Raw genomic sequence first — 22,738 nt, forward strand, 5'->3', positions numbered from 1 at the left:
TTCACCTTTTGGGGGGAATGTTTTACAAATCCAGTAAACCCAGCTTAAGTTTTCTATTCTTATTACTTTATTACTTTTAATAATAATGTTGAAAATGATAATTGTCCTGATAGGCTTTGGGGATGTTTATGTTCTTCCTCTCAGCAATGGCTTCCCTTGGCCAGCAGGCACTGTTCTTTCCCATGTTTCGGGATCTTAGTCTGAAATGAGCTATGAAAGCTTGCAACAGTTAATCATATTGACTATCACATTATTCTTTGTGGCTTGGGAGAATGCCCCTGTTTTCTCAAATGCTCTATATGCTGAGAATTAGAAACCATTCTATGTGATAAAGAATTATCACTCACTGGGAAATATACTCTTCTTTCTTGTTGAAGAAAACTTAGGACATTGAAATTGATAAAAACTATCATTTTTACAAGCTCAAATAAAACAAGTCATCTCCATTTGCTCTTCCACCCCTATAGGTTTGAGTATGTGAGGAAGACTAATCTGGAAAGAAGACATCATAGGCTTTAGGCTGAAACAAATTAGGGCTAACCAGGGTAATCAAATTCTTTATATAAACAATGAATTGTGCAACTTGAACTTAGATTTTCTAAAGAAACTCTATCATGCCCTTTATTCACTTCTAGAAATATTTTTAACCACTCGTCTATTCTTTGCTGGGGGTGGGGAGGCAATAGAATAACCAAAACAGCCAGACTCTGTTAAATTAGTTCAGATATTCCTGTATAAGGTATTAGGTTAACTAGAACTAATGAATATAAGATTCTGAGTAGGTATGTAGAGGTATTATACACTATGCCTAAAGGATCACAATGGGAAGTTGTATGTGTGTGGAGGAGGAGTACCCTGTCCTGAAATTTACCAGGTCAGCCTGATGAGTGCTGACTCGACTGATTTGTATACTATAGGGATGCTGAGAATACATGCCCCTGCTTCAAATTATACTTTATCCAGGTGTCGTGGTGTCTGACATTTCACCTCTAAATATTCCTTCTTTTATCCTTCTTTCCTTCCTTTAAAATGGAAACTCTCTTTATGTTTTGTGCGAAACATAAAACTAATTCACATAGCCAAATACCCCAAGGTGTTTATAGGCTTTGTTTTCCAATGGCTAAAAGAGACTAGCAGAGCTGGAAGAACCATGAACTTCATCTGTGTGGGATGAAGGGGAGGTTTGCTAAAGAGATGAGGGGAAAGCACAGAGAAAGGAGAGGAGGGTCAATGAGCATGAATTTTGCCCACATGGGAATTATGAATAGGGCTGAATTTGCCCACTCAGTTCTGCTTCAAAATAAAACAGATTTTATTTTTACTTAGGGAGCTGCAAACCACGCATCTTTGAGAGTTGCTTTAATCTATTACACTATTTCAAAAGTCGAACTGGCCAAGAGTTGTAGAGCTAGAGTAGAGAAAGGTGATGAGCTTTGCAACTATAGTGTGAGTTGTAAATCATGACATTTATTTGGGCACAGAGGCTAGATCATTTATGTTTGAGGAGCACCTTTCAAGGCTCAAATGCAGAGGGCAGAAAATGATGTCTGTCTTTTATAACATTTCCCCCTTTTTGAGGTAAATCAAAGAGCTTGAGTTATGGAACATTAAAAGCTCATTTTGTTCCCACATTCGACTTTTTTCTTTTCACTTAGAAAAAACCTTTTAGGCTGAAGACCATTTGAGGTAGCCCTGGTTCCTCCATGTTTCATTCACTGGCCGCTCATTTCTTCTGATTGTGCATTTCAATGGGCTGTGCCTCAGGAGGGAAATGATTCCAAAGACCTGGGTGTAGAGAGACGAGCCTCCGGCATGTTATCAAACTGCCAGGCTGTTCTACATAAGCAGGGCTCTTTGCTTTGATATAGGAAAGTAACACCGTTTGTAGGTCAACACTCAAGCATCTTGGCAAACTTGTTAAGTGTGTGGGGAGCCATAACCACTGCTATTGGTAGAGAGATCAGGCTGTCACTTGCAACTCACCTTCAGAATTTGGCCTTGATTAGATTAAGCTATGCAGGTGGAGTCCTGGTCTGTGAAAAGACGTTGCTGGTATTTCTTCCTCTTTCTCTTGCTGCTTCTGAGGATACACAGAAAAGTGTCTGGCAAAATTATCTAGTTATTGGTTCTCCAAATAACTTTGATTTTAGACACCTGACTTGACTCTGCGAGTGAGTGAGAGGTTGTTTTCCCTGAATGTTTTTGCATCTCGGCTTTCAGGTCACTACATGCACATTCAGCCCACAGATTTCTGTTATCTAATCAGGTGCATCAGTCCGTGGTGGAGATGAGAGGAGAGGAACGCCCCTCTGACTCAGATTTTGCACAAACAAAACTCAGCCTTGTTACAAAGACAGGGAAGAGCACCCACAGCTCAGATCAGATCTTTCCCCACAATCTGTGGGGCAGTACAACTGGGTGAGTTTTTACGGCAAGATAAGCAACTTGAGGGCTCCACTTTGGTATGCTAATAAAATGAAAATGTCAATATTTACACATGACCTTCAAGGCTCTTACACTCTTGCTTTCTTAGGATTCAGTACAGACTGCATTTTCTTTAGTCCGTTACCAACAGCTTGGAAATTCAGTTAGAGGACATAACCCAAATGTTCTCCAAATGTTGCTTCCAAATGGGCATCTTGAAAAGTGCTGATTTACGGCGTGCAAACTTTCTGCACCAAGAGAGGGCTGACACTCTGCTTCCCCAACTGCAGGGAATTACCACAAGATTAAAACCACTGATGATAAAGATAGTGCCAGGGAGTGTACTTTAATTTGTTGATAACAAAAGCACAAGAGGCCTTTGTATAGGCTTCCTGAAGCCTCACTATTGTGTATTGCACATTCAACCCCTGCTTGTGTGCTGACACAAACAAATAAACGCGATCATAACGGTTGAAATGTAGTTAGAAACACAATTGAGAACATCTGTATTGTAAGCATAAATAAATTAGAAATACTAAAGTGTTTTGTAGCTGTGAAAATGAAGGAATAAAAAAATAACCCGCAGTACCTGGATTAAGCGGTTATAAATAATGTATAAAGCAAAAATCTCATTACCCCCTGCGTAAACTCCCCCCAATGAAATATATTTTATGAATGTAGTAACACTGTAATAACCAAAGCATTTGTTTTTCCCCACAAACTTTCCATTTCATAACTGTGAGATTGTTTGGATTTATAAATTCGGGACCAAACATCCCCCAGTTTACAGGTTTTGGTCTCTTCCTTGTGACCTTCAGCTCTGGAACTCAGCAAGTTCCACACTCCACTATTTATCAGAATGCTGCTTTGCACATGTGAAAGCTTTCTTCATATACAGCCACATAAAAACAAACAGAGGCAAACACAAATGCCCGTGGCCCTGGCGGCCCTGGAGGAAAAGGCCTTGAAACTCTTGCATTGCAGGAGCCACTGGGTGGACGGGAAGAGTGCAACCTATGCCTATCAGCAACACCTGCTGCGGCTCTGGGAGTCCAGGCTGCCAGCGATGGTATTGATCATGTCGTTGATGTTAATAAAAGTAAAATGACAGCTGCCAGATTAGTGAGCTTTGTCCAGCTGAGCTATGGGGCCATCACAGGGGTGGCTGGAATTTCCCCTTGGGTGCCATCCTCAGCATAGCCAGAAACCAGAAGGAACACGATTCTCTGCATACTCACTTACTCTTGCAGCCCTTCCATATTCCATTTCTTGGTTCCTTTTTTCCTACCATAAACCCATGATCATGGAACCCAACAGCATGGTGAAGGGTCAAGTACGGTTTCAGAGTCCTGTCATTTATGAAACCCAGTTCTCCTGGGTCATGCAAGGTGAACGTCGTATCTTTAAGATATACTAGGGCAAGAAGTACGGCACAGAGAGCTGGCTCAGTACAATTATTTTTTACATAATAGGAGCCACCCTAATCGTATCCTACTTCAAATACCTAAGGATCCTTTCTGAGCTTTTAATCAATGAATTATCGTACATATTATTTGGCTCTCCTAACATCCTTGGACTGGTTCCTAAGCGACCCACAGATAACTGCCCTAATCCTAGCCCGATGCCAATCAGGTGCTGCTCATACTTGCATGACTTGTGACTGTTCTCTTTCTGCCTAACCCCATCAGGACAGCAGTGTGGCTAACCAGCTAAGCAGAATGACCCTGTGAGATTTCCTTCCAGTATAAAATTGCACATGGACTCATTTTTGGAGTCAGTCAGAAACTCATAATTTCCCTTAGTGTTGGTATACAGCTATGACGCAGTGGCAGGAAATTACTGGATTATGACTCAGAAGCTTGCTTTCAACCCGCATCTCCTCTCGCTACCTGAGTGACTTTGGATCAGTGCATCTCAGAGCTTTAGTTATCTAGAAAGGGGGATAATATTACTTCATATTTTAGTAGGACTTAAATAAAGTTAATGCAAAGAAAGGTGCTTTATATAGTTTAAAGAGTTATTAAATGGTATGGTGTTATCATTTGTCTTAGTCCACGAAGGTTGTTATAACAAAATACCATTGACGAAGTAGCTTCTAAACAACAAAAATTTATTTCTTACAGTTCTGGTGGCTGAAAGTCCAAAATCTAGGTGCCTGCATGTTGGATGAAGGCTCTATTTTGTGACTCAGACTTCTCAACTTCTGGCTGTGTCCTCACATGGTAGAAGGGAGGAGGAAAGGATCTGTCCAGAGCCTCTCCTATTAGGGCACTAATCCTCTTCATGAGTTCTCTACCCTTACATCTCATCATACCCCAAGGCCTATCTCCAGATACCATCACCTTGAGGGTTAAAATTACATATACGTTTTGGAGGGACACCAAACATTCAGCATCATTATTAAAAGGAAATGTCTATCCTATGTTACGACATGGTTTAAGGATCAAATTAAATAAAATTTGTGAAAAGGGCTTTTAAAAGTGTAAAGAGCTGAGCAACACAAAGTAAAAGTACATCACTACATTGTGAATGTAATGGCTATATAGCCCCATTAGATGGATTACTTGTAGTCACTAGTTTCATGTTCACATTTGCCAGAGCAGCTCCGTCTGCTAGATAAAAAGAGGGTGCAGCAGCTGGAGATAATAGATTTAGTGTTATCTTTAGCACAGTTTTTTAATTGTGAGCACCTCAATTAATTTTTTTTTAGATCTTTCTCATTTCTTTTACTTCTAATATGAAGAAACAATAGTCACCTCCTAATATGATTATTGAGAAAATATAATTGAAATGGATTCCAAAAATAGTTTTTAAGGACAAAGTTATGTGAAGGTCATAAGTTGTGCATGAACTCCTTCAACAATAAGCAGGCACAACTCCACATACCCCTAGGAGCTCAAGCTGATATTGTAACAACGAGAACCTATTGAATCAGGACAGAGTGATGGTTCTGCTCGTGTGAAGATCTAGGTCTCAGAGTCTGGTATGCGGGCAGGGTGTAAAGAGCAGATTGCATTTTCAAGAGAAAGGTTAAGCTTGAATGTTTTGGACAGGAGGTGGTTAGATGGATTTTTTTTAAGTCCTTGAATTTACCTGATGAGTTTTGTGTCCTTGTACTGGTTGTTGCCCATTCCAGGTTATGAATAAATTTAGCAACACAAAAGAGGTCATTTAAAAATCTCTCCCTCAGATGCTCCATTTCCTCTGGTGCCCTGTCCAGCTTTCTCTTCCTCTTCACTAATTTGGCCACCTTTGAGGCTGCCCTTGTGATCGTAATGAGTTTAAGATTAGTGGTATGTGGTTTTAGAAATGTTTGGAAACTTTTATAGGACAGTTGTGGAAAGGTGGAGGTTTCTAGAAGACCCTTAAGAGAAGTTAAGAGATCCATTTTATGTATGTATGTATATATGGCTTTAAAACAACATTTTATTTTGACTAATTTTAGGCTTACAAAATGTAAAAATACTATGGTGTTCTTTTATATTCCTCACTCTGCTTCTACTTATGTTAATACTTCTCATCATCATATCATAATTATCAAGAATAGGAAATGAACATTAGTGCAGTGTTATTAACTAAACTATAGACTTCATTAGAAATTTACTAATTTTCCTGCAAATATCGTTATCTGGTTCCAAGATCCTATCCAGTACCCCACATAGCATTTCGCCTCCGGTCTGTAACAGTTCGTCTCTCCTTGTCCTTCATGACTTTGGCACATTTTGAAGAGTAGTGATCAGTAATTTTGTAGAATGTCCTTTAATTTAGGTTCGTCTAATGTTTTCTCATGACTGGGATAAGATTAAACAGTTTTGGCAAGAATGCCACAGGAATGATAGTGTGTGATGTTTGCCTTAATCACTTGGCGAGGCTGGTGTCTGCTGATTTCCTCATTATAAAGGTACTGCCTTTCCCTTTGTATTGATAAGTATTTTGAGGGAAATATTTTGAGTTCACTCAAATCCTATTTATCCATCTTGAATTTCTTCTGTATAAAGTCACAGACACCTGTGTATTTTACTGTATCTAAATTCTTATACAAAAGATTACATACTCTAGATACATTTTGGGGCTTTGCCTTTATTCGCTTAATGTAAGTCACGGTTTTCTTCATTCTTTTGTACAGTTACATAGTACTTCACTGAGTGGCTGTAACAGTTTATTCAAATACTCTCTGATGTATGGGTACTTAAGTTGTTTTCGATGTTTTGCAATTATAAACAATGCAACAATGAATAAGTTTGTACATATGTATTTTGTATTGTTGGAGATATGTCCCTAGAAGTGAGATTGTTAGATCAGAAAGAAAACGCATATACAATTTTGTTTGATATTGCCAAATATTCCTCCAGAAGGGTTTTACCAATTTGCATTCCCACCGAGAATGTATGGAAGTGCCTGTTTCCCCAGAGTTTCACCAATGAGCTTTCTAATAGAAAATATTCTCATATTTTAAAATTTTTGCCAATTCATTAGGTAAGAAATGGATTTCTTTAATTCTGAGTGGTTTGAGCATTTTTTTCACAAGTTTGACGGTCATATTTGTGTCTTTTTTTTTTTTACATATTATCATAATTTTGGTTCTTTGTCCCTCAGTTTCAAAGATTTCATTACATATGAAGAATATTAGCCCTTTTTCTCTAGTATATATTAAAATATTTTTGCCCCATTTGTCAGTCGTCTTTTGTTTACAATGGTTTTTGTCATGCAAAATATTTAATTTGTATGAAGTCAAATTTATTATTTTTAAAATCGTCTCTGGATTTTATTTTTATTTATTTTTATTTTTTTATTTTATTTTATTTTTTTTGTGTCAGATGGGTAATGTGCTGATGTCGTAACAAGGTTTGAGGGAGGCACATCTCACACAACAGCATGAACGCCCAATCATCATGCTAATGAACTACAAAAGGATCTGTCTCTGGATTTTAAATCATATTTAGAAAGCCCTCTTACCAAGGTTAAATTAATTTAGCCATGTTTTCCTCTATATTGTATGGTTTCAATTTAGTTCTACTTGGAATTTATTTTATTGTATGATGTGAGACATGGATCTAATTTTATCTTTTTCTTTTTCAATGACTACCTAAGTGTTCCAGAACTATTTATTAAAAATTTCATTTTTACCCCAGTGACTTAAGGTGCCATCTTTGTCATATACTAAACTTCCACATATATTTGGGTCTAATTCTGGACTATTCTATTCCACTAGTCTGTTTGTCTGTTTCTCTATTTATGTCCCAGGACCACACTGTTTTAATATTCAAGGTTTTATAAAATGTTTTAATTTCTGGTAAGACTAGTCACCCCACACATTTTTTTTTAGCATTTTCCTACCGATTCCTGCATTTTTTCCTCATACAAACATTAGTATCAAAGTTTCTAACTCCAGAACATAGCTTCTTGGTATTTTATTAAAATTATATTAAATTTATGAATTAACTTCGGGAGAACTGATATTTTAATAATGCCCTAATTCTATCCAAGAGCAAGGGATGTTTTCTATTTATTCAGGACTTTATTAAGTGTCCTTTTTCCTTGTACAAGTTTGCACTCTTCTTGTTAAGTTTATTCATAAGTTTTCATCACATTTTGATGCTGTTATGTTTTTTTCCTATCATTATGTCTACTGTTTATTATTTGTTTGTATTTAAGGCTATTAATTTTTAGATGTTAATTTTATATCCTGCTACTTCCAGAAATTCTTTTATTGTTTGAGTCAGTTTTGTTATTGATTCTCTCTATCATTTGCAAATATAATTTTTCTTCATTTTAAATCATTCTTATGCCTCTGATTTCTCTTGTCTAATTGCATTGGCTAATACTTCTAGTAATGGCAGAAATAGTGGATATTTGTGTCTTGTTCCTGATCATAGTGGAAATGGCTTTAGTGTTTCTCCTTTAAATAAGATACTGGCTTTAGATTAGTCATCATGTTAAAATAGTATACGTAAATTCCTATTTACTGGAATAGTTTTACCAAGAATGTGTGTTAAATTTTGTCAAATGTTTTCTCAGTGTCTGTGGAGATAGTTATGATTTTTTTCCTTTTATATTATTATGTGTAGTAGGCTGACTAACGAACATCAGGTTCTAATCCTCGGAATCTGTAAATGTTATATTATACAATAAAGTTTTTGCAGATGTAATTAAATAGAAGATCTTCGGATAAGAAAATTATCCTGGATTATCCAAGACAGTCCTAAATGCCATTACAAATGTGGTTATGAGAGAAAGTGAGATTAAACACATATGTAGAGGAGAAGGCAATGTGAAGATGGAAGGAGAGATTGGAGTGATATATTCAGAAGCTAGGGAATGCTGGCAGTCACCAGAAACTGGAAGAGGCAAGGAATGGATTCTCCCACAGCCTATGGAGAGTGCGTGAGAGAATTCGACACTTTGGTTTCAGACTTATCACCTCCAGAACTGTAAGAGAATAAATTCTTGTTTTAAGCCACCAAATTTATGATAATTTGTAAAAGTGGCCACAGAAAACTGATGGGGATTTTGGTTCTGGGAAGTGAGATGCTGCTGTAACAGATAACTAAAAATATGAAAGTGGCTTTGGAATTGGATTATGGGTAAGAAGTTAGAAGAATTTTGAGGTACATGATAGAAAAAGCCTGGATTGTCTTAAATAGACTGTTGGTAAAAATATAAATGTTAAAAACACTTTTGATGAGGTCTCACAAGGAAATGAGAATATTATTGGACACTGGAAGAAAGATGATCTTTGTTATATAGTGGAAGAAAAGCTAGCTGAATTGTGTTGTACAGTTGTGTATAAAGCAAAAATTTTAAGTAACGAACCTGGATATTTAGCTGAGGAGATTTCCAAGCAAGGTAGTAAAGGTGCAGCCTAATTTCTTCTTGTTGCTTATAGCAAAAGAACAGAGGAAAGGGATAATCTGAGGAATGAATTGTTAAGCAAAGAGGAACCAGCACTTGGCAATTTGGGAAATTCTTAACCTATCTAGATTGCAAATGATGATAAAATGAGAAGGTCTATTGTTAGGAAAGTGTGCTCTGGAGAGAATGCCAAGCATGTGGCTGGGCAACCTTTAAGTGTTGAAGAGATTTAAGTGTGCCGGATTACGTTTGCTAATATTTTGTTTAGAATTTTTGCACCGATGTTAATGAGTATTGCTGCTCTGTAGATTTATGTCCTTGTATTGTCTTTATCTGTTTAAGTATGAATATTATATTTGTGTCATAAGAAAGGTTTAAAAAGTTTTCTTTCAATTTCAGTATTCCGAAGCTATTTATAGAGCAATTGAGGCTGGCTAGTATTTGAAGGTTTAGTAGAATTCCCTTTGAAATCATCTGTGCTTGGTGATTTTTTAAAAAATAACTTTCTCTATTTTTTGTATGGACATTGGTCTGCTTAAGTTTACTGACCCTAATAAGATCAATATGTATTTCCCTAGAAAATTATCCATTTAATCTAGGCTTTTGAATTTATGTGCATAGAGATCTACAACTTAGTCTGTTATGAATGAAAACATTTTTTTACTGTTTCAGTGTTTTTATTCCTCTTCTCAATTCTCCTTCTCCTTCTCCTTCTCCTTCTCCTCCTCCTCCTCCTCCTTCTTCTTTTTTTTAAATATTTGTACATTTTCCCTTTTCTGGGATCAAGTTAGTTAGTGGTTTACCTATTTTGTTAACTTTCTCCTCAAATCAGGATTTTGACAGTTACTTAATGCCCACATGGCAATATAGGCATATCCACTTTTCTCTCCCTTCTCTTATTTTTTATTTATTTTATTTTTTGATTTTAATTAGTCAATTAATTAATTAATTAATTAATTATTTTAGGTGGAGCAACCCTTGGTTGACCTCACAGGTTGCAAGGACCTTGTTGGCTTACAATCCTTAATTTTTTTTATTTTTTACGTCTACAGCACCTGGTCTTCCTAGGTGGTCTGCCATCCAAGTACTAACTAGGCCCAATCCGGCTTAGCTTCCAAGATCAGACGGGATCGGGCTTGTTTAGGGTGACATGACCATAGACTCTCCTAGTTTTTAGATGCAATGTTTCTACTTTGTCACAGTATACAACAGCTACATGGCAGTCTTTCACTTCCATTTCCACTTTTATTTTAGTATTATGTACATTTGTATATTTAAAAACGATACATATTAATCCTTTTATTAAAGTTTTTCCCCGATACGATTTAGTTGGGTGACGCTTATTCTTTAGTAGGTTCTTCAAGGACAGTTTATGGGCACAGAATTCCATAAATCTTTATGCATTAAAAGTTTTTATTTGATATATTTTATTTCCTTCTTTGTACTTTTTTTTTTTTTAAATTTTAATGCCGGTTGAACTCCTTTGCCATTATTAAATTTTAAAAAAAGTAATTTTGCAAAATTGTTTGTTATTTTTGTCTGGAGATCTTGAGGGTTTTATCTTTGTTTTCGAAATTTAATAGTTTTACTAAGATATGTCTCATCTTTGGACATTTTGGGTTCATTTTCCCAAGTGCTTAGTAAGCTTTTCAAAGCTTTTTCTATTTCTGGAATAAACTTCTTAGATTAGAATTTTAAAAAGTAGTTGTGCTTCATTTGTTTGTTTTTTTTTCTTCTTTAGGGACCCCGATAATACAAATATTATTTCTTCATTGCCTGTTTTCTATTTCCACTATTCTTTTTCTGATCTTCTTTATGTCTTCCTTTGTGTCATTTTCACTCTTTTGGTTGTTTTCTTGCCTTTCTTCAATGTCCTTCATAAAAATTTTATTTGAGTCTGTTTTCTTTTGGGCACTTTGTAATTTCTTCTTTATTTTTGAGATAATATCTTTTTTTCCCATTTCTTTCCAAAGTTAAGTCAACTATTTTTTCATTCCTACCCCCCTCCCCCTTTATTTTGGTCCATTTCTATTCTCAATGTTTGAATTTTTAATTTAAAGTGGTTTTCAGATCTTCAAACGTTTATTAGAATATACTTAATTTGTTATGGAGTATAAACTTCAAGTTTCTTTCTGCTTCATGGTTCATTTGGAGGGGAGGGATTTTCCTCAGTTGATTTGTGTAAAAGCTCTCTCTGCAATATACGTTTTTAGATTTTATTGTTCTCTGTGTGTGTGTGTGTGTGTGTGTGTGTGTGTGTGTGTGTGTGTGTGTGATGTTCAAATGTTTTACATGGTTCCTATTTAAATGGCACTCTTTATTGTTAGTCTGGTAAAATTCATGTACTTTAGCTGGTTTTGTTTGTTTTGGTGGTGAGGGAGAAATCGTGAGTCCACCAATTTTTTCTTGTAATACTCTACATTTTTCTTCTTTTCTACTTTTTTATTAATTGCTAAAGGACATTTTTCCTTCCCTTCCCCGCCCTTTTTTTTTCCCTCTCCCAGAAGCTAGGTATTTGAAAGACTGTCCTTTTAAATTATACTTGCTCATTTTAATTGTGTCTGTCCGTTTAAACTCAGTGTTTGGCTCTTTAGCTGCCTACCCTTTAAAAGGCATATACTTCGAAATCCTCTTCCTGAAGTCCTAACCTATTTAATCTTTCTGCTATCCTTCCAACTTTCCCTGAGGTCTCCTTGCCTGCACCCTTCTTCTGTATTCTGCACAGTTTTTATTGGTCTGCTTGTGTTTGTAGCAAAACTCTGTGGTGGGAATAGAGGAACAGAACGGCATGGGATTTCTTTCTTTTTCTCTTTTTACTCACACTTTTAAAAAGCATACTTGGCATTCTATTCAAGTAATCGTGGAAGTATGGTTTTGCATAGAGATTTCATAGTTCCAGAGTTACTTTATATTGTTAGAAAGAGAAATGAGGTTGGGAGGTTACTTACTATACACCTGTCATTGTCTTTGGCTATTTGAAAGTCCTCACAGAATGATTGTTTGTGTGCTAAAACAGCAATCTCAAACTTGCCAGTGATTTTACTTACCACCTATACAGCTGATGGCTTCCATATTTAGATTTCGAACCTTAAATCTTTGAATCCATACAGCCAACTATAATCATACCTCAATCTCGCCAAGATCAAAACTCAACAATTTCCTTCCCCCACAGTTTTATCTCCTCTTTCTCCTCACACACATTCTGTTTCTTTTTGAAAAGTAGCATTCCTCACTTGGAGACTTAAGTCAGAAATTTGAGAGTTGTGTAGAGTCATCTATCTCTCTGCTCAAACATCTAATTGGTACTTAATATATGGTTTTTGGATAAATAGCCTCAAAATTTCTGGAATAAGATGAAAAAGAAACAACATTTTTGTCCTTTGACAACAACTGGCATAAGGCTGGGTAGGGTTTTTTTTGTTACGTGTAGGTCTTGTTAATGGTGGGAATAAAAGCACAGAACACTTAAAATTTAATAAAAAATTTTGTAGGAATGATAAACTTCTTATTTGAGTCTAAGATCTCAGAGGCAGAAACAATGTCTTACTCATTTGATAACCTTTCACAATACTTGGCAGAAAACTTAATAAATGTCATTAAGGGTATTTTAAATACATGAATGATAAAATGAATGAATGACTGTGATATCACCTGTCATAATAGCATACGCCTCTTAATGCAAAGAAAAAGTAGTCTTAAAGTTTACTAAACTTAAGTAAGCTAACTCAGAATTTTACATGCATTAAGAATGTTACAAAAACAAATGACATGAACACTCAGAAACTCTAGCAGACCGAGGAATCTAAAGGAGGGTCTTACTCATTTTTTGTGTGTGCCATGAACTTTTACATCTGATGAAGCCTATGGACACTTCTCAGAATAATGCTTTAAAATGCATCACATAAAAAAAAACCCTATAGAATTACAAAAAAAAAACCCCAATTACATAGATATATAATTATCAAAGTATTAAAAAACACAAAAATGTGTGGTATAGTAATATATATGCATTTTTATTAATGCATTAAGTAAAAAGATCTAGCAGCCAGAATAATAATTACCATATTTTCGACTAGTGGTAGATATAAGCAATTTTTCAAGTTATCAGAAACCATTGCAATGTAATATGAAAACACTCATGATTTCTGTTGGTGATGCAGTTAAGGCACTATTAATACCACGGTAGTTTCTTGCTTATATTCATAATTGAATAAAATGCCAAATTTCAGTTAGACGTTAGTAAAAATAAAAATGCAACTTTTTCTCATCCAAGTTTATGGCTATCTGAATTCTAAACACACACCTGCATCCATAAATTCTAGGTTAAGATTCCCTGATTTAGAAGGTACAGCTGATATTCAACACCATCTGACTATTGCCATACAGAACTGGGAGCCTAGTGGCTTATGGGACCTCAGTTTTTTGTGACCTCTGATCTAAATCTTTTAAATTACGGGCCGATCATCTTATATTCCCTCTATAAGAGTTATCTTTATGGGGAAAAAAAATGTGTTCCTTGACAGGCAGAAAAGTCTATTTTGCCCCAGACAAAAAGGACTTGCATTTTGCAAAGTTAAAGATATCCGTAAGCCATTCTCTCCCAACACTAGTCTTAAGGAGCTCACAGATGCTAAGCTGTGACAGAGGAGGGTGTGGAAGGTGAGGGAAGAGGGCTGGAACCTGGAAAACAAATTCTACAACCTGTAGATAATAAATGAAAAGGATAAGAACTTCCCACTGGCTGTTAGAAAGAAAATGTCACAAACACGAAAACATAATAAAGCTGGTTTTGAGTCCTCGGTGCCTTCCCTTCATGATTAATGATTGGTCTCAAATAGGATGGGTAAGGGAAAGTGAAGTTCCTCTTGAAGTAGCTTTAAAAATGCCACAGCTTAAAAAATTATTGTAACATCAATTTAAGAAAAAAAATTCTGCTAACATGTAAAGGTCAAAAAAGATTTGGGTGTTTTTAAATGCTGTCTTGAAGAAATTCTTATAAAGGTTAAGATGTCATGTAGTTTCAGAGTTATGGGCAAAGGAGGGGGGTCCTGGACAAAAGCAGTGGTACCTCAGGGCCTTTGATGACTGCGACCCATGCTGACAGTGGGCAGCTAGCAGCTAGTGTGTCACTGTGTCTATGGAGAAACCCAGACACTGCTCTCTTGGAGCCTTTAAAGCCATGGGAATATTCACTTCCAGATCTCTGTTTTTGTCACATGCAGGACTCAGGATTATTCACCCACACCCCCACCCCTGCCGCTACTCCCAAACAGCAGCACTTAAAAACTCCCCAGGTGAGGGAATTCTGAATCCTCACTGTCCTCTTGTCTTTCCTCACTCTGCCCTGAACAACCCAATTCTTCAGCAGGAAGTTTCCTCAGAGAGAGCCATCCTGGTTTTTGATTGGTGGGGTGTGGGAGTGTCTCTTGACCTCCACATGTAAAGTGTTCTGTGGACATAGCAGAAGTTTCCATGAACTTATGCCTAAGTGGTCTAGGGTAGATGTCCATTTGGTCTCAGGTATTCTAGTCATAAACTAACAGACCTCTAAGGGACATCTCTTGGTCATGGCAATCTTCCCTGCATAGTGGAGTGCCTATACACTAGTTCATCTGAGCAGGACTATACCTCAGGGACTTGGGGGGCCATCAGGTCATTAGATATCAGTGATTCTCAACCAGTCCCCACCAACGTGACACCTAAATCACCTAAATCACAAATTGGAAGTTATCCAATTGCACCTTTCAATGTGGACTGGGGAGCAGCAGCTTTGGTATCTCTGGGTGCAAGTTAGAAATGCAGAATTTCAGGCCTCACTCCAGATACCCTGAACCAGAATCTGCATGTTAACAAGATGCCCCGGTGATATGTATGCCCATTAAAGTCTAAAGTGCACTGCTTGCTCAAAACATATTTCCTGTGTGAGTAGGCACATGCACACGCTGGGGCGCATCTCTACCATTAGGAATCTCTGTTGAATGATAAAAGTAAGTCATAGCCCTCAGAAGAAAAGGATAGAAACTACCATTACAGAGAGTTCCAATCTGTCATGCCAACATCCATGAAGGAAACAAGAATTTGACATTATACACTTGCTGTGGATAGTTATTACTATGCGCTCGCTATGGATAGTTACTTAGCAAGCTTTACCTGGATGATGTGGGCCTTTTGAAGAGCAAGCCAAGTCATATGACCCCTCTCGCCACCTCTCTCCAAAAGGTTTTTTGTGACATTAATTTATCTTATGTGGTAGGGCTGGACTTTAAGGTAGGGAGCTAGACCTTTGCAAAACATAATTTGCAGGGCATCAGAAAGCAACTCTTAAAATGCAGCCTGAGTGTCTTGTTAATTGAGTCTGGACTCCACCATCAAAGAGCCAATAATTTGGGTTAACTTAGAGTTTCTTGTTAAGGCTTGCTATTGCTGCTCAGGTCAGTTCCCCTAGCATGGGTGAAATGATTTTTCATTCTTCTCCTCTGGTGTCTGTCTCTAACTCTCTTCCGAAGACAGCTTAATTACCCTAACACTTCCTACTTATCTCTGCTTATTATTTCTGATTGTACTAATTTTATATATTCCATTCATTTGGCACTGAAAATGTACTCTTCCGTTGTTGCACATAGCCTGTCTTTCTAAATAGATAATTAAACCCATCAAGAACAGAGATGTATCCTGTTTCTTGTATTTCAGTTCACAGCCCAGGGTACTCTATCCAGGAGTGGTCCCACAAACTTAAAAAAAAATTTAAAGTGTCATCACCAGTTTAATGGTTCTGGTGTCAGTGTTTTCCAGGTGCTGGGCATTTCACATGTGTCAGGTCTTGTGGTCTTCACACTTACCCCATGAGGTTTCTGTGATACCCATTCTAAGAGGAGGAGAGCAGGGTTCAGAGACCACAGGGGACTTTGCAAAATCACATGACTAGTGTGGGGCAAGGTCAGATTTGAACTCAGATTTATTTGCAATGTGTGTACCCCTTCATTAATACTGTTGTGGGAATGAATTTTCCCTTTGCTTCCTGCTGAAAGGAATTTAAATAAGGGCTCTGGGAGAAGGCTGGTTTGAGCGAGAAATAGACGACTATGTCCCCATGAATAGTTTTACATATATGATACCAGGAAAGTTGTTTCTCTACATGCCAGCTTCTCAATCTCTAGCATGAGGGTGGTTATCCATAACTCACTAGGTAACAGAAGAGTGAGTTCAGCACTCTAGTGGGGCTCAAGAGGTATCAAAGAAGGGAAAGGATCCTACATGTGAGAGCCAACTCCAGGGGCAGTCCTATTTACAGCTGCCCCAGCCGCAGGGTCTTGCTTTTTCTCCTGCTCCTTGTTTCGCATGTCTTCTAGGAGTGACAGTAGGTTTTCTTGAGGATGGCCCTCATTCTGTGAACGAGACTGCAAAGGTCTGTCTTCCACCTGTGATATCAGAAAGAGCAGCTCTATTCTTCATATCCTGGATGCAGAAGCCAGAAATTGCTCATTTATGAATCGGCTTGCAAGGAAACAATTCATGCTGTAGAGGCCTGGGTTATTTCTTTGACATTCACCACAAAAACCTTTGCTTTTGCAGACATCCAAAAAACAAAAACCTCACAATGCACTGGATTCAGAAAGAAGTAGATCTAATGTGATTCTTCCCAATCAATAGTCAATGAGGGATTTTAATTCATGAACACAATTACCATGATTACTCTGACCCCTTTGGAGTCATTGCATTTTCTACTCTTCTGAGGAACTGGATTTCCATATTTAAGAAGGAGGGCAAATCCTTCTTAAATCAGGAATCTTGTGTAGCTACATAAAATTCTTTTCTAAGTATGTAGTGCTTTTCTAAGAATCATTTTTGACTAAATTATTCAACCTAATATCAAAATGTTTTACAGGTCTATAACTCACCACCCCAATTAAAACTTTAGGTAAAAGGGAACACAGTAAAGTGCCCAGTGTTTCTGTCAGAGCTGCTCCTACTGCATATGTGTGTTCTTTGAGATGGCCACAATAACTGAGACCCTCAGGCTTGAAAAATTCTTACCATTAGACAATTTATTTTGGTTAAGGCATTATCTCTAGAAGGGAACTATTAAAAATACAGATTACTTGGGCTTAGTAATACAGTTTCCATAATACCATTATTCTAGCTGCATGAATTACTTTATCAGATTAATTAGCTATCATCTATCAGACAATATGGCTTTGAAGAAATAAGGCATATTTTAATAGACATCACTGTCTGAGATATGAAGCAGTTCTGCGAGGGACAGATCTGCTTGAGGGCCCTATGCTGGGGTGCATGGGAGACTAGAAGACAAAAAAAGACAATGACTAAGAAGAGGGAGAAGAGGAGAAAAAAGTGAGAGGAACATCAAAATCAAACTTCTATATCCTTCACAGTTTTGTCTCTGATCACCAGTCTTGTTTTCTGTTTAAATGTTTTTAAATATAAAGTGTCCATATGATCCCTACTTTGGTCCAGGACTCCAAAATATAAATCCTACTTGTATCAAAATTCGAAGTAAATGATTCATCTGGTCATTCTTCTGGCAGCGGTCCCACACATCTGCTTCTTTTCTCTGTCTTGGGCACATGACTCAGCAGCATTTCCCAGCCCTGTGTGTCTAAATGAGCTAATGTGACTGAGGGTTAGACATTAGACTGTGGGTGGCCATAAAACATTTCACATGGACTTCTCTCTTCTCTCTGTCCTCCCCTGAATGGCTGAAAGCCAACAACTGAAGACACAAGAGAGATTGGAGGAGCCTCTTGACTGTAGAATCTTGGATCCCTGAGTCACCACTTGGAGAAGAGCAACACAGGGGTGTGTCAGACCAAAAACACTCACCTTGGACTTGCCATAAAGAAAATTCAATTGTGCTAAGACTTTGAGATCTGGTTGTCTTCTATTATGTCACAGAGTATTATTTACTCTGAGTGCTATAACTCACCATCTATATTTGTATTTATTATCACTAGATTTCAGGATACTTAAACCTCCTGAGAAAGAAAGGACTTTAAAATGATTTTTTTAAATATTTTATATATTAGCAGCTCTAATTTGTTAGGGGCTTTCTATCAGGCACTTCAAGTGCTTTGAATTCTTATTTAATTCTTACGCCAAGCTTTTGAGGTAGATTTATTATTCTCATTTTACAAATGAGAAAATGGATTTAAGAAGTTTATTGAAGAACTTGCTTTAGGTCATACTGCTAATGAGTGGCAGCATCGTGATGGTGGTCTGAGTCATTTAGTGTTTGCACTGAACTCTTGGTCAATGTGTGATTCTTATAGTTACTCTGGGAAAACAGGATAAGACCATGAAACAACACAGCAAGGTCACACCATGAACTCAGAAGAAGTTTTGACCTTAAAGAGGAAAGAAATGATCATATCTCTCTGCCCCCCAAATAGTTGAGAGAACATTTCCTTTAACTGCATTTCAAACCTCAAAAATATAAAATTGATTTTCTGTGATTTCCCTTTTCTGCCCTCCATTGAAAGCCTTGAATATGCCTCAGTTTTCTGCACAGAACATTCTTACTGCTGAGTTATGAATTCTGCAGATGAGGTGGTTCTAGCTAGCTTTCTATCATGGGACATTTATGTCTCCATTGATACATGCATGTAATTCCCATCAGGGGTACATTTTTCTTTGAGGAAACAGAATTCTGTTTCAATAGAGGCAAAACAGGGGAAAAAGTGGACACAATGTGTGGTAGAAACATGCACCCCGAGGGGAGAGGAAACAAAGGATGAAGCAAAGTAGAGGTAGTTTATTGGTTGTTCTTGTGGATAGAGAATGTCAAATTTCAAGTTTTATTTTTCAAGCAGAGAGGCAGTGTTGCCTCACAGACCCCTATCATGACTGTTGCCATTCGAACTCACCCAGAAAATGCATGTGGAAGGGGCTTCAGCAATGCATGTTGTACCACACATGAAAGATACGATTGTAGCATTTATGGATAGAAAATCTGCATGTGGTATTGTGCTAGGTGATCCCCCAGGAGCCCGCAGACTGATTACAAGGGAAAATAGAAGAACATGGTGGTTTAGAACAGGCTATGGTGGTAGAGCGTGGCCCTGACTAGCTGTACAACCGTTTGGTCAAGTTACTTAATCTTTCCAAGCTCCAGATTCCTCCTTCATAAAATGAGGATAAATGTTATCTCTCTCATTATTTTGAGAATGACACAGGAAAACACATATAAGCATTCATGAGTTGTCACTTGTTTTGAGCATGATGATGATGTTGACTCAGACAAAAAAGACAGAAGAGAGACAAACTAGTCCATAAAAAGAGCATCTTCACTTATCTGCTTATATTATATGTTAGCCTCCATTTCATGAATTGGAAGGATAAAAATAAAACCAACTAGAAGAAATCCTAGAGAGATTTGGTCAGGCATTAACATAGACAGTGGGTAGATAGATATGGCTCCCTGCTGGAGCTGGGACTGCATGATGGAGTGGTCAAAGGAAACCACAAATGAATTCAGTAATTTTTGCATGAGACTTATTGTAGTTTGAGATCTGGTCCAGGTCCCTGTGACACCAGCTTATCAGAGAGGGAGTAAGTTTTCCCCAGAACACAGCTAGAAACAGAAGTGGGCTTGTAGGGGAAGGTGGGGCTTGTAGGGGAAGAGATGAGACAACTCTTGTAAGATCAGCTGGGGGTTTAGGGAGAGGCTGGACTACCCTGGGCTCATCCTGTAGCCCAATCCTTCATGTTACAGCCATTTATTGTCCATCTTATTGTAGAGAACAAACATAGTTATTAGAGTTCAGAAAACAAAGTTTTTATGTTGTTTATTCTAGAATCTGTCTTATCTTTTCAATATTCTAAAAGTTTCCCAGCAGCCTACTAAAGAATATCACTTCTCTGAGGAACAGAATGCTCTGCTCTGATACTAAAAGTAAGATGTTTGTTTTTGAAGCAACATAGATTCAAATAGCGATAACAATTTTTTGTGGAAAATCAAAGCATCTTTATATTTATTTGAGTAAACAGAAAAATAGCACAATTGAAGTGATTTACCACCTGCCAAACAACACCGTTTCCTTTTGTGAACCGTGTTCCATATACGAGGGTGGTAAAAGCACAACACTGCACAAAAGGAATTGTGATGTATTCAGCTAGTGCAAGCCACTGTGCTTGTGGACAGGAGTTCATCTTGCTCCATTATACTCCACCTGAGCTGAAAGAGAGTCATCCTGCATTCCCTGGACTGACAGACTCAGCTGCTTGGCAAAAGGTGTCAGTTCTCTTCTCAAATGACCAGTGTTTTCTCTGGGAGTCAATTTGTGGGGATTCATTCATGCCTGCTGAATTGGGCCTAAAGGCGAAGCAAAACTTCAGAGAAGCTCTCACATAGCCCAGGTTAAATCAGAAATATTTATTGCACCTTCCTTCTTCAATCAGATAGTTCTTGTTCTAGAGAGGGTTTGGGATTTTTCACTTCAGGTATGTTCTTTTATGTTGGGAGGCTGGTAGTGAAGCCATATAGCCTTTTTTATCTTCTCTGGGTCCTCCTTAGAGATCTGGCAAAACTGATCCACCAGTGTTCCACAGGATCAACGAGGCAGAACTCTAGGGACATGAAGGTGGCCTTTTACCGCCTCACACTTGTACTATTTTTAGACCTCAATTCTTAGGAATTCTCAGGACCATCCAGGGGTTTCTGGCTGTCTCCTGGCCCTCTGAGCCATCTGCTATGACAGTAAGCTTAGGTTCAGTTTAATTTTTTAAAAAATGTGGCAATAATAACAATCCTAAAAATTGACATTTATCAGTTCTGTATTATATACCTGACATTATGCTAAGCATTATATTCACATTACCCTCCCTGTATGAAGGAAGTGGTTATATACATAGCAGATACTATTGGTATTTATCTCTGTCTCTTTGGCCTACCCTACAGGTCTCTTGCAGGCAGGTTGGTTTTCTGCATGACAGCTGTGCCCCTCTGACTGAGATGTGCTCTGATCTCATGGGAAGATGCTCAACGCAGTCATGGGCTAGGCTAAAAGTATCTGAGAGTCCTTGGCCCAGGATGGACTCTCAACCTTTGAAAGATAGGAGTTCTTGCATAAATCTCCCAACTTCTACTTCCTTGGATGGGACAATTCTGAAGAAGATTCCCACAGTCTCCCAAAGGGTCCTCAAAGGGATTACAAGCAACTGACTACAGTGGTAACCTCTCATTGGAACCACTTTCTCCTCATCTCCCTTTCTCATTTCTCAGTGCTCCCTGTGATTAGCAGCAAAATTTTCTCCTTAACCTTGACTTGAAATTTGACCTTGGGAGAATCCAAGCCAAGATAGTACATGATTGCTCTTACATAACAGAAGAAAAATGGAGGCTTAGTGAGGTTGACTTGCCTGTTGACGTGTAGCTGGTAAAAGGCCAGGCAGGACTTGAACCCAGACTGTCTTCTCTCATTACATTTTTTCTGCTTCCATCAGAAATGATATACACCTGTTTTTCTAGTTAATCAATTAACTAGAATTAATTAATTAATAATATGTAGCTTCTTTTCAAAAAGGACTTGAAGCCGTAGAACTTATATTCCCTTCTTCTATCAAAAATGTATTTGCCCTGTGTCTAGTTCCATTGAGAGTCAGGATTCAGCTAACAACATAATTAGAGACAAATTTAATAAATTAACTGGTATTATAATGCTATTGTCTGAAAGCGGCTAAATGTAGTGTGCCTCTAAAGGTATTTACACTTTTGAGATTGCAATGCCATAACTTAAAGAGATGGCTCTCTGTTAGCGGACTTTCCATCATCAAGTGGCTAAGGAGACCTCCTCTCCCTGCCTCGCGATGGAAATTTTCCTGAGTTCTTTATTTTATACATTTAGTCATTTGCTTACTCTGCCTAATGACGCCAATGCTCTATCTAATCATCAAGATTCCTCTTGAACTGGAAGGCAAAGTTTAATCCTAAGTGTGTGCTAGCCAGTCTCCTTCTGAGTGACCAAAACATGCAGCCCTTAACTCCCTGTCTCACCAGGGGACCCAGAAGACCTGTTTACCTGCCTTAGTTCCTCAGCCTGTAAAGGGAAGATAACACTTGTTCCAACTTGCTTTTTATGGGGTGATGTGAAGATAAATGCGAGAATGTCTACAAAGTCCTCTGAATTCTTGGGATGAAAGGCTCTATGTAAATAGAACAGAGTCTCCTTATGATTAAACTTTAATGCGGCGGCTCTCAGGCCTATAAAGGGAGTACAGTCTGGCTGAAAGGTAGCAGTGCAGGGTTGTCCTTTCTAATCATTGCCCCAGTGAATTCACCATCTGGCAGACACATCTTAGAAGTGTCCATCTTTTCTCCTCATTCAATTTGGTTTTTATTTTCAAGAGGCCAATTATGCTGTTATGTTTTTGCCCTTCATATTCTTCATATATGGAGTCGTGTTTTAGAAAACACATATGTGCAAGCATACGTCACCTAATAGGTGAC

General features: G+C 37.8%; 1 non-coding gene and 1 pseudogene across 1 annotated transcript; both read right to left on the reverse strand.

The window, feature by feature from the left end:
• Positions 1–7,235: 7,235 nt before the first annotated feature.
• LOC120583577 (small nucleolar RNA U13) lies at positions 7,236–7,339 on the reverse strand. Its single transcript, XR_005647816.1, has one exon. It is a non-coding gene; the product is annotated as a small nucleolar RNA U13 (small nucleolar RNA).
• A 2,980-nt stretch (positions 7,340–10,319) lies between these two features.
• On the reverse strand, positions 10,320–10,438 carry LOC120583479 (uncharacterized; annotated as a pseudogene).
• Between the last annotated feature and the right edge of the window lie 12,300 nt (positions 10,439–22,738).

The sequence above is a fragment of the Pteropus medius genome, unplaced genomic scaffold (assembly GCF_902729225.1).
Source record: "Pteropus medius unplaced genomic scaffold, Ma_sr-lr_union100, whole genome shotgun sequence".
Classification (NCBI taxonomy): domain Eukaryota; kingdom Metazoa; phylum Chordata; class Mammalia; order Chiroptera; family Pteropodidae; genus Pteropus; species Pteropus medius.